The sequence below is a fragment of the Siphateles boraxobius genome, unplaced genomic scaffold, assembly GCF_051911475.1.
Source record: "Siphateles boraxobius isolate OS27281-9 unplaced genomic scaffold, OSU_SipBor_1 24, whole genome shotgun sequence".
In the NCBI taxonomy this organism is placed as follows: domain Eukaryota; kingdom Metazoa; phylum Chordata; class Actinopteri; order Cypriniformes; family Leuciscidae; genus Siphateles; species Siphateles boraxobius.
The window spans coordinates 12,488,528-12,502,271 of NW_027508855.1; the positions used below are offsets into that span (position 1 = coordinate 12,488,528).

The window sequence follows — 13,744 nt, forward strand, 5'->3', positions numbered from 1 at the left end:
ATTGTTTACTCTCTATATAGTTTGTATTTCTATTTTAGTTTAAGTTATTTTTGTACATTAAGTCAAACTAAATGAAAATAGAAATGTTGCCTTGCCAAAAAGCTAAAATAAAACTAGTGTAAGACTTTTTTATATTTATTTAATGTTCATTTTAATCAAGTTATGAAAACGTTGTTTTATGGTTTTTAATTTCAGTTAACTATAATATCCCTGCCTGTTCACAAAAAAAAATCAATAACAAGCATTTAGAAAATAGATAGGAGGAATTCCTGTTTCATGCCGACTTTAATAGTACCATAAAAGTAGTCAATTTGACTCATGTGCAATATTCTCCAGTCTTCTGAAACCATATGAGAGCTTTGTGTGAGGAACACACCAAAATTGAAGTTATTCACTGAATATCTTACCCTCCAGAGAGCTGTGAACTGCTGCAAATGATTCATGAGTCATAGGCACTATTTAAACCAGTTTTGTGAATCTATTAACTGACAACACCAGGGTGAGAAACTAATGACAAAATGTGCATTTTTGGGGTCAACTATCCTTTTAACTGATGGTTGTCATTGTGGATATGCCGATCAACAAAAAAGCAAGTTTCATTGCATCGGAAGACTCTGAAAAGTTTGTGAGGTTTTCAGACTTCGGTGTCAACATATGTGGCCGGGTGTCAATGGTTTTGGTTGTGTTGTCAAGGCGGATGAACATGTCTTTATCAACAAGTCTCCTGGACTGTCTTTTTAAAAGCATTATGAAAACCAAACAACAACACCTTTCACATTTCAATGTCAACATATGGTTGGGTGTCAATAGATTTGCTTGCACAGCAGTTCAATGTGTCTTATCAACACCTTTGATGTACTGACAGGGGCGTGCTGTCCATAAATAGAGAATTAAAACTCCGTGTTTTGAAGCTAGCACAGTTTGTGGGGTCTGCTTAGACCACGTCAGACTAAATAAAGCTCTATTTGTAAAACACACTTGAAATGTTTTGAGAGCTATGATGTGTAATCTACTATATGAGAAGTCAATTATTTTGTTGTTGTTGCACTTCAAGGTGAAATGTCTAATTTCTGTGACACAAGTGCATGGCACCAAATGGAATTTCCAAATTAACGACCAGAGGTTTCAGGAACATTCAACCTTTCTGCCACTTGGCGGACAAATAGATAGTCCACTCCAAACTCACTTGCTGTGACTGGCTTGTTTGGAAGGTTTTCTGGTAGATGTCATAACTCATAACACCACCACCTAAAAAGCAGCTTTCTATATGTAAAAGTTGGCATGTATTCAAATCGAAATAATGTAAAAATATATATATATCTCTCTCCCGTGACCATCAGATCTCAGAATCTCTCTATGAAGTAGCAAGTCATACAATTACTTTGTGGCAACTGTTTTAGGAATACTGTAAATTCTGACATGCTACTCTTTTCACATACACAATATTTGTAGGGAATTATTCATTTTTGGATACAGGACAGATACTGATTGAAAAGAAGCAAAAATGGCAGGGGTTCCTAGCCTAGCAACTACCGTAAAGACGAATGCTAACAGCTTTCTCCAGGTCGTACAGATCTCCTTGAGGGAGGTGAAATGCTCAAAAAGAGCAACGTTTTGATAGCACCAAAATCGCAATGGATTTCTTAAATTCAAATCTGCATAGAGAATTTTAAAGTATTTTAACACTAAAAAAAGTGTTAAAGCATTACACACCTCAGCTCTAACAAGTGCAGATTGCCATTCATTGCAGTACAAAAGATTCATCATGCTACAATGCCAACATTTGAATAACAACGACAATTTATTTAGTTTATCACTTCGAGAAAACAAAACAAAACAAAACACACCTCTCATTCCCTCAAGTACAATTCTCGACCTCACTCTCCCTAGAGAAAACAATAGAAACATTCTCTCTGCTCTGAAAACAAATGCTCTGTTTTGATTTCTGCAGCCTTGAATGGATGGAGATAAAAGCAGAGACCATCTGTCTGGTTGGCGGAGCAGCACTGGGAATTGATCACAGTGAGTTACAGTAAGTGCATTTGCATTCTCGCCGCTCTAAACTGCTTTATTATCCCCACGACGACTAGCTCTTCCAGCTGAGCCCCTTGGTAACAGGGTGACAAAACGCCTAGTGGGTAAACACCTTTAAAAGGATTTGACGCACTATAATGGAAAAAACGCTTCTGTTTTGTTATGGCCTTTCACTTTCTGTTTGGGTTTAAGAAGAGTAAAGCATTGTTGTGGTGCGCAATCAGATAAACGCAGATGTGTATAGGAGAGAACGTACAGAGGACAAAAGATGCTGCGCTAGCAAGTGCATGGAAGAAAATTGCACCTTTGAAAGTAAATAAGAAAAAAAGAAAACACAGACTACGCTCCAAGATCTCACGCTAGATTACAGAAACCATAAAACCCAAACAGATATTTCATGAATTTGGTAAGGGCTATGATTCACAAGTAAAAAACATGAACGACATTTAACAGAAAAGAATGTGCTTTTATCCTTACCTTCCAATAGTGTGCGTTTAGGGTGGGGCTATCTATTTTTTCAACCAATGGCAGTGTTCAAAAACGGTTTACAATTCCAGCCGTTAACACAGAAATGATACACTTCAGCTTGAAACAAATGCAGAAAAGATGCAAAAATGCAGCAAAGGAGAGGAAAAAAAAGAGAAAGAGAGAAGTTATTTCCCATCTTGCTGCTGGATCCCCTTGGAACAAGCTCAATTTAACCTTGAAGAATAATGAGATCCGACGTGCTTAAATGTTAGCATTCTTAAATCACCAGGAAGTGCCTCGGCGGAGGCCATAATCACTGTGCCAAATTGCTGTGCTCGCTAATTTCATTTCTCCCTCCGCATTCACTGGCAGTTAGACTCCATTACTCAACAACAGCCATTTAATGCCCCCAGGTCCCAGAGGTGTTACATTAAAATGTAATAACTTGCAATGTAAATGAAAACAAAAACCATTATTTTTCCTCTCTATCCCCATTCTCTCCCATCTCCTCCTACCTATCTCTCTCTGTGGGGGGAGTTGGGATCTAATTCTCAGCCCATCTGGCTGGTGTAATGAATGTGAGGCGAAGCCAGGATGCTCCGCTATTGACTCTGAGAGCATGGCGAAACACCTGAGTGGCCCTCCTGGGGTATTCTGTGACACTGGGCCAGTAGTAATTGGAGACCAATAACTCCGTTATGTATGGACTATCAATTTCCAAATTGGTCTGGTAGTATTTGTGGCACCGTTTGATAAGGTGATCTCCCTAGAATTGTGAAACCGCAATGTCGTTGATAAGCCAGGTAAGAAGAGCTTAGGCCAGGTTTAACCTCTACATGGAGCAGCTTTAGCTACAGGAGTCCTCCTGCATAGTGGGCTTCATTATGATCAGGGCACTTCCGCACAGAGAGGAACCTCAGATTGTATTAATAACATAGCAGGAGGGAGTTAGTTTGGTCACTGAGCTGCAAAATTACATGTGGACAGTTTGCAATCTACATTTTAACTGTTAAATCATGCAGATGGAAAAATGGAGATTAAAATCAATAAATGGTAAAAAAAATTTTTATAAAAATGTTATAAAAATATGTTATAAATATGTTATAAAAAAATAATGTATTTATTCAAAGTGGACATGAAGTAAATACATTGAACACATTTCTGGAAGCAATTGTGTGTGTGATTATTTTTTTGTATGGTCATTATGCATGATTATATGCGGGTGGGGGCTGGAAGCCTCTTGCCAGAGTAAGAGATTAAATAGAGTAACTGTCAGAATTTACAAGAAATAAAATTACGGAATTACAAGAGATAGTCACAATCAAACAAAATAGTTACAATCACAAGAACCAAAGTTGCTTGAGAAATAAATTAGGATTTAAAAAACGATACATTCACACACAAACAATAAAATAGACATACCTAGAATTCTTAATCTTAAACGATTCACTCATAAATCAGACACACATTTTTGGATTAAGTAAGTAATCAAAGAAGTGAATGTATGACACTGACCATGTGAAAAAAATGATCATATTTTAACGGTAAAAATGCGACAGTAAAAACCTGTTGATTGTGTAACAGTAAGTTTCCTTATATACAGTGAATAACTGTAATAGATCTAACCTTACATTTAATGCAATTTTATAGTAAAATACTGTTAAATTTAGAACAAGTCATTGTATAATTTACAGTGAAAAAATAAATAAATTGACATTCCCAGAATTCCATGCATGATACGTCAAATTTGATGTATTTTCGTTGAAATAACTGTTTCTTAGTTTTTTTTTTCTAATCCCGTTATGTATATTAGGGTTTTATGTAACATCTAATGTTGTTAAATTAATGTTTATTGCATTTTTTAAAAATGTCACGTGTTACCATGATGGTGTTTAGCATTTGTGTGAATTTACCTTCTCAGCTTGTGGGAAAGCTGCTTGTGATATTCTTGGATTCATCATGTGACTTTCAACACTTGTTTTTGTCGGTTTATCAGTTTTTTTACTGTAAGTTAAACCTAAAAAGTTGCTACTGTATTTTGTACTGTAAATTTCTGGCAACCACAGCTGCCCGTATTTTTTACCAGAAAATTCTTGTCTTCCTTTTCTTTTTTTAGTGTGTGAACTCCTTTGTACAGACGGTCAAATGATCTTACTTCCATTGAAGCACAACGTTTTGATTGGATCATTCTCAAATCATGATCATCAGGTCCACCATATGCTGGCATGCAAGTGGAAAAGGGAAAAAACCCATTACTGAAACGTTCTGAAATTTAATAATACTAAATAAGCAATGATAATTTGTTCAGTCTACACAAACTAATGGTAAGTTTAAATCACTTATACAATATTCAACTACTAACTACTACTCAAAACAAATGAAAAGTCTGTAACTGGTCTGCTTTGGGGACGAGTCTATGTAACCATTCGACATGAGGACACGATAAACTCCTTTTCCGTAAACACTCAAACGCCTTCACAATCTAAGAGATCTAACGGGCATGAAAGAAGGCACGTAGAAGAGACGGGTCTAGGAAGTGCCAGTCCTCCGGCAGACCAGAGGGTGGAGATGACCGAGGAGCTTGAAACTAAGGGTAAGTACGAGCATAGAAGGTGTTATAAGAGTTTGTTTGGGGACGACTAAGAGCAGATAAACAAGCTCGCTTTTGCTACAGGAAATCTGGGTTTTAACTGTTAGCCTGAAGCAAAGCCACAGAGAAGGTGAGGTGAGAATACTGCTAGTGTTAAAACCACTAAAAAGTTCTGCTTGTATTTAATCTTTTCTTTCTCTCACTTTCCGTTTGTCTTCTTTCCATGTCGCGCTCGAGCTCGTTTAGAGCGCCCAGTGCATAAAATGTACTGGTGGCTGCTACCTTTAACGCCTGAGTGGGGAGAGTGTGATCTTACACACCTCACGCATGACACATAGTGAAACTAAGGTTGTGAAAAGGAAGCAACTGCCATTAAAAATACATATACGGGAAAAAAAACAAAAAAAAAACATGGTGTACAGATTTGAAGACTTTCATTACCTTCGAAAGTTTGAGCACACCTTATACATATACATTATACATTAATGTTTGGAGTCAGTAAGATTTTTTCCATGTTTTGGAAAGAAGTCTCTTATGCTCACCAAGGCTGCATTTACTTGATCAAAAACACAGTAAAACAGTGACGTTTAGAATTTTTATTGTAATTTAAAATAAATATCTCTTTTCTATTTTAATATATTTTAAAACATATTTTTTTTCTTTGAAGGCAGATATTCATTTTAGCATCCTCACTTCAGTTTTCACTGTCAAATGATCATTCAGAAATCACTCTATTCAATTTCTTCTAATTCGTATTATCATCATCATTATCATCATCATCATCATCAATTATGAAAATAGTTGTTGTTTTTTAAGTTAAAAATTATGCATTTATTTTAAATATTTTGTAACATTATAAATGACTTTCCTGTCAATTTTGATCAATATAATGTGTCTTTGCAAAACAAAAGTATTCATTTCTTAAACATTTATACTGACCCAAAACAGTTCAACGGTAGTGTAAATATTTTCCACGTTTTAGAATAGTAAATCTTAAAAACTATGCCTACTTATTTTGATATGCTAAACAAGTATGATTATGTGATTAGGGGCACTTTATTATTCATTAGCATTGTACTTTCTATCAGAATAGAACAGTTGTGACCAACCACAATAATTAAATATAACTACTAAGTAGCAAAGGGTGGAAAATCATTATTACACCTTCAGAAGGATATAAACCTAAACCCTAGGCGTTCTTAATAAAACTAACACAGAAAGTGTTATAGGAGGTGTTAAAATCTCAGGTTGTGAGGAAAGGGAGAAGAGGAGAAAAGGATGATGGAACTCCTTCCCTCCCTGTAGCCCTGACAAAAAGCAAGATGCAGAGCTCTCTTCTCGCCCTTAGGAGAGACGCCATGTTGAAACCCACTAGAGCTATAAAAGAAACATTTTAGCTTGTGTGTAAGAGCCGTATCGCTCCGAGCGCTGCTTAATTTCTGCCTTTGTTTGGGTGGCAGGGAGGCTCTCCGGGTTCTGTAAGGCCTGCGGGTCTTTTGTCTTACAGTAGAGGAGGTCTGTTCAATGCCTGAAGCAGTTTTGTTCAGAGAAAGCTTTTGTTCCGCCCCTCATGCTGCGATTTGGCAATGGGTCTCAGGCTGAAACACAACCCAGACAGCAGCACAGGTATTTCCTCTGAGATTGTGTCAAGAACTAGCATACCAGACAGCCTGAGATCATAAGAAAAGAACAGAGATGCCGTAAAGGAGCATGGAACGTAAACAATATAAGTGTGTCGTGGCACTTTATTGCATAGGTTTGATCTTTTTTTTTTTTACATTTTCTAAAGAACAATGCAATGGTGCTCACCCACAACTCAACATAATGATGCTATACTTCCAAATGTTTGTCCGGATGTTGCTTTGAGGTTGCTGAGGTATCCAATGTTGCTGGTTGAATATTTAAGTGGTTGTGTACTAACACAAGTAAAAAGAGTCCACCTTCAGTTCAAATTCACCCTCAGATACCATATTCTCAACCTTTTTGACTTCAAGACTCAAAAAGGCCACCCATATTGACCCAGACATTTATGCTGTAGTTATGATATTGGTGTTTATTTTCAATCTTTTTTATAAACAGAAACTGGGAGTGTTGGTATGTTAAAAATAAATATATATAATTCATTTTGTAATTCTAGAATATTCATAAAAAAAAATACATAACAGTTTGCTAGATTAAGGGACACACACAAAATAAATAAATACCCAATAATAATATTTGCTATTATTATTATTATTATTAGTAGTAGTAGTAGTTGTTGTTGTTGTTGTAGCAGTAATAGTACTGTTAAATGAACAAACTAACAAACAAATAAACAAACAAACAAACCAGTTTGCAATATTAAGGGAACATGTAAGAAACACAGTATGACTTAGAGTATTATCATTTGATCCTATGAACAAGAAAAACCTAACTAAATTAAATTACCAAAATGTGTTATATACTACTACTACTTACATATTATTAATGAAATAAATAATAAGTAGGTAGTAGTAGTAGTAGTAGTAGTAGTAGTAGTATAAAACGTATTTTGGTATTTTAATTTAGTTAGGGTTTTTTTCCCCCTATATTTAAATGATAATACTGAAAGTCATATTGTGTTTCCTACATGGAAGTTTGCTGAGGCTCTTGGGTTGAGAACTATTGCTCTAAAACATGGCTTGAGTTCCTCTTATTTGTTGCAGACATTTAGGTAATTTCAGAACACATACAGCTACTGAACCCTATGGCTATTCTGCTCTTTGTCTGCCCACATCCTGACTAATGTACGAGGTTGAGTCAATGTTAAAATGATAAGGGAGTTCAATGTTAAATGGTGGTTCTGCTCTGATAATGAGCCAGCTTTAATGTGCTGTGATTCCCAGTGGGGTGACCAGAGAGCTGACGTGTTCCGGGCGTTTAAGACACCTGAGAGAACCATGTTATACGCCCACAGCTGCGTTATTAACTGGAGCACTATAAATCCACATGATTTATAGAGCTCCCTTTCCTGTGTAATCACACCGCGGTGCAACTGAACACAGGGGGATGAGGAGGAGAGAACGAGGGGAAAGGAGAGAATAGGAGGATGGGTGTTGAGAAGAGGTGCGAAAATGAAAAGGACTGCTGAGAGCCAGTTATACTTCACTTCCAATTCAACTCTCCACCCATTTCACATCAAGAGACCAGTCTGAATCTGTACAACTACAGTATTTACAAAGCATCACACAATCCTGTGTGGAGACTCTAGAGTAGTGTGGGGTAAGCTGTGCCACTTCAAAATTAAAAATAATGCAGCGCCATAGAGATATGATTTCTCAAAAATAAAGTGGTCCAGTGACAACTTACCTCATAATAAACGTAAATTCATGTAAATTGCAATGTTGATTCATTAAAGTTTAAATAAACAAAAAATAACGAGAAACATTCTAATCTCATTCAAGACTTATTTAGCTCATGTACACTTTTAAAATGTTCATAAAATCAAACTTTTTTGTGAAAAATAATTCAATAATAATTATTATTATACAAATACTTTAAATAAATAAGAGTTAGCTAGATTAAGATACACATTGTACCCTAATAAATAAACAAATAATTATTAAATATATTATTATTAAAACAAATCAATTATGTTATTATTGTTATAAAAAATACATTAAATAATAAATAAATAAATAAATATATACATTACTATTATTATAAATACTTTAAATAAATAAATAGATACATTAACAGACACATTGTACCCAAATGAATTAATTAGATTAATAAATATATTTTTAAATCAATCAAATTAATATCACTATCATTATTATTATTATTAAATAAATAAAAAAGCAAACAAACATTGTTAACACATCGTACCCCACTCTCCACTATATGAGAACACACCAAACATTATCTAGATGGAAAGACTTCTGTGGATGTCCTGATAACTGCGGTAATCTCTCGACTCTCCGTTATCTACTAAAACCATCTCTATCTGCAAAAAAAAAAGCAAGTCCAGTATTGGAGCAGAGTGGACAAGTCAAGGCTCCCTCCGTCGCTCAGCGCACAGGCCTTAATGAGCTTTTAATGTAGCTTCCCATTTCAGTCAGGAGACTGAGCTAGCAGCCAAACAATAAACTGAATAAATGCCTCCACCGAGAATAATCTACAAAGGTGCTTGGCATCCCTCATCTCTCTCTCTCTCTCTCTCTCTCTCTCTCTCTCTCTCAGAGTGAATAAAAACCACACCGTTCACTTTCTCTCCCAACAGATAGATGTTTGTAATTGGAGGTTTAATTTATGATCAGGTCGTCTTTGGATAATAATAATCGAGCCATTGTAATTTGCTGATGCAAATGGTATTTTATGACAGTCTATAAAAATGCCAGTGCTATGCAAGCGAACAACCAAACATCCTGAGTGTTCATTACGCTCCTCATTAAGGCATTCAAGTCTCTGTTAAATGCTTTTTGAGGCGGATACAACATGTAATTAAGGCCTGATTGAGCAATAGCACATATAACTTAGCACAGCAATTTACATTCGTCACTGTTTGTGCAGAGCTACAAAGACACGAGAGAATGTGAGAGGGCAGGACGTCCCAACGAACAATTTGCAGGCAATTACAAAAATACATTGCTTTGTTTTAATGAATATTGTTAAAGTGGCCAATTATATCACTGATACATAAATTAGAAAATGACAGACAAGGACATTATTATTACTACATAGTATGAAAAATCAAGCAAGATTGTAATATGGCTTTCAAGCCTTGTTAAAACTAAACTTATTATTTTTGAAAATGTAAAACTTTTACTGCCATGATTTTTTAAAAGTAATTCATACTTTTATTCAGCAAGGATGCGTTAAAGTGATCAATAGTTACAGTAAAGACAAGTTTTCGGTATCACAAATCCCACAAAAAATATTATGCAGCATAACGGTTTTCAACATTGATAATATATTTTAATAAAACAATTAAACAGTAATTGCATTTCACAATACTGATATTATATTGTATTAATAATACTAATAAAGTGAAATATTCTTACACTTGGTGTTTATTAATTTAAATATATATATATATATATATATATATATATATATATATATATATATATATATATATATATATATTTAATAAATATTAAAATATATTATCAATGTCAAAAACAGTTGTGCTGCTAAATATTTTTGTGGAAACCGTGATAAAAACCATTTTAAGATACTTTGACGACTAGAAAGTTCAAAAGACTAGCATTTCTTTTTTTTCACGATTTAATGTATTTCTGATCAAATAAATGCAGCGTTGGTGAGCATAAGAGACTTAATTCAAAAACGTGATTGAAAACTTTTAAACGGTAGTACATATATAAAACATTTACTTAAAAAATAAATTCAAGACAGTTCTAACTTTCAATTAAGCTAATTAACTGTAAAGCAAAATATATGTAAAAATATGTAAATAAATACTTACTGAGAAATCTAGCTAGCTTTTTATATGAGTGTCCCAGGGTTAGTTGAGAGTCTAGGTGGGAGTGACTTGGCCATGTTGGTGATGAAAGGGTTAAAAACATATTCTGACCTTTATATGACTCAAATGCCTATATTTTAAGGACGTAAGGCTTTTTCTTCCATTTCATCATACGCCAGAATATCTGAACTGGTAGAGGATTGTGCAAACAACTCCAAGTTCATAAGTTCGATCCCCAAGGAAAACCCAGACGGATAAGTGTAAACCTTAGATAAACTGTAAGTCACTTTGACTTAAATCTGCTGCCAAATGTAATGTAAATGTAGGAGTTTGTTGAAATCACTATAATACAGGCACTATAATACAACAGTATACTGCTGACGCTTGCTTTGGCAAGCACCATGAAAAATTAAGGAATGAAAGGCAACAGACAATATTAATATTAATACTATGAAAGAAAGGTGAAGAGGGTCAAATTCTTATGAAGTCTGCAGAGACTTGAATACAGGCTGGATTTGATCAAAACTACAGATATGTTTTTCAACATTCCTTCTAAATAATATATTAATTCATAATGTCATAATGGAAAGCCTAAGTTGTTTTGAAACGAGTTGAAGAAACAAGCTTTAGAATATGTATTAATTTCCATCCGTGAGCTGCATAATAAGTCAGGCCTTGGGACAATCATTGCAGGCATATTTTCATTTGTAAAGCTTAATTCAGAAAGCATGCCGGACCACACAGCCATGAATAATTAAAGACTAAACAGCATTAAGAGCAAAAAGCTTAAACAGGAAAAGCAATTAGCAGTTAATTCCCAACATCTGAACTACGCTCACATTTCCTTCCCCTTCTCCCACTTTTAAGCCGAACGCAATGTGTGTGAGACAGAGGAGTGGGTCCATCTCCATTGGAAAAGAAAAGCAATCCAAGGTGAAAATGAATTTAACATTCATCACTATTCAAAGAGAAAAGCCTTCACCACTGCTTTAACAAAACGTCGCGCCGACTGTGAAAAATATTTCGTTTCCATTGAGACGCTACATCTCAGAACCACCTTTATGTTTAGCTACTGGACTATGCAAGTGTGTGTTTCATCTCAGCTCCCATGAAGGGACCAAAAGCCTCTCTGTGTGTGTGTGCGCGCGTGTGTGTGTGTGTGGCCTCGAAGCTTCTACCTTTATCTCCCTGAGTGACTGATGTGTTGAAACCCTGCTGAGGTTAACAGCACTTTTTATCTGTTGCTAGCAGCAACAGCCCAGTTTCCCCGGTGAGAGGGGAGAAACAGCACTGGGCTATGCAGCGGCCCACACACAGCGATAAACAAATTTGGCTTTCACCCAGAAACACACCCCTCAGACAAACACACACACACACACAAAGTGCAGGATATTGTCAGAGCATCAATATATAACCCCAGCACATCTTGTTCTTATGCACCAGAGGGCTGACATGGAGAAAATATCTCTAAACCAGTTGTTCACAACCAAAAAATGGGTTCCAGGCTCACAGGTCTGTTCTTACAGGTATATATACCTGTATATATGTGTGCGTGTGTGTATATATATATATATATATTGATGTGCAAGATTCAAATAATAAAATGCAAACAATAATATAACCAAACATACTGTAGTTATGCTAGCAAAAAAGCTGCTTTTTTAAAAAGAGAAAACGCAACTTGAATCTTTTGTTACTTATGTCAAATGTCATGCATCCAAAGTCATAAAAAAACAATAAAACATTCATCTGGTTCAAGATAGCTAGATTTGACAGATCTTGCTTGATGTAAAAGTCTGAATCCTAAAGCACAACACATTTAATATGGTTTTACTATATTATTAATAAAGACTATTTATATTATGTATGTACTCTTTTACAGAGTTTAATAAAAACTACATAATATTATGCTATATTGAATTATATTATTTTTTATAATTTTCTTATATTATTAAAGGTCTGATACATTTTTAGACTTAATAACATTACTAGACATTTATAGTACTATATTATACTATATTATGCTATACTAAATTATATTATTCTTATAATATTTTATACTATTTAAAGTCTAATATTTTTTATGACTTAACGTTACTAGACATTTATTTTTATTAGGTGTGTAATGGTACATGTATTCGTCCCGAACCCCCACGGTTTGGTGAATTTAGTCAGACGATGAATACAGCCAGTCACAGGCGCTCAACACTTTAATCCACAGTAATGCAACGCTGTTTGCTAACCGCTACAACAGAGAAAAAAGCAGAAGAATAAGAGAGGATCTATGCACCAACCCAAAACAAGAGTTTTGAGAGCTTGCTAGTTGTCTATACGCAGAGTTTCGATTCATTTTTGTGACGCGCTCCACTAACGCGTTCCACTCCACTAACTAACTACGGAAAGGAAACAGGGATGGCAGAAAGCTGCATTCTGTTTGTTTTCTTTCATTTTCAAAAGCACAATGATTTGTTTTTATTGTGAGTTTACGGTTTTAAATCATGTCTTACTCTTACCAGTAGGACCATAAATGACAGAGCATTTTAAGTGGTTTCTGCTGCTATAAATCAAAATCAAAAATCACTTGAGACAAAATCATTTGGCATTGTGTCGATTTGAGTGGTGGAAGACTCAGTACTACAGTCCAGTGATGAGATATACATGTGCTGGAAATGGGAAGCCTCAGGTCCATAGTCCATAGGCTTCTTGAGGGATTGAAATTTCCCGGCCTCAAAAAGTTATTAAAGACATCGTTAAAATAGTCCAAGTGACTACAGTGGCTCAATATTAAGTTTATCAAGCGACGAGAAAACTTTTTGTGCGCAAAAACAAACATAACTAACTTTATTTCAACTATTCATTTCCTTCTCTTTGGGCCTCTAGTCAGTTAAACTAGTGTAATTGCGTAGAGCTACGTCACATGTAGGCTCACTATTGGCCGACGCTGGTCATGTGGGTGATGCGTGTGATGTACAACAACAGATCATACGCTGTTAAACTAGTAACCTGACTCGAGGCCCAGAGAGAAGGAAATGAATAGTTGAAATAAAGTAGTTATTTTTGTTTTTTTTGCGCACAAAAAGTTTTCTCGTCGTTTGATAAACTTAAGATTGAGCCACTGTAGTCACTTGGACTATTTTAACGATATCTTTAATAACTTTTCGAGGCCGGCAAGTTCAATCCCTCAAGAAGCCTTTGAACTAGTATGGAGG

The 13,744-nt window shown here is 35.2% G+C and overlaps 1 protein-coding gene across 33 annotated transcripts in view; it reads right to left on the bottom strand.

The window, feature by feature from the left end:
* fbrsl1 (fibrosin-like 1) overlaps window positions 1–13,744 on the bottom strand; it is a 322,164-nt gene that overhangs the window by 182,903 nt on the left and 125,517 nt on the right. The gene's annotated exons all lie outside the window — the stretch shown is intronic.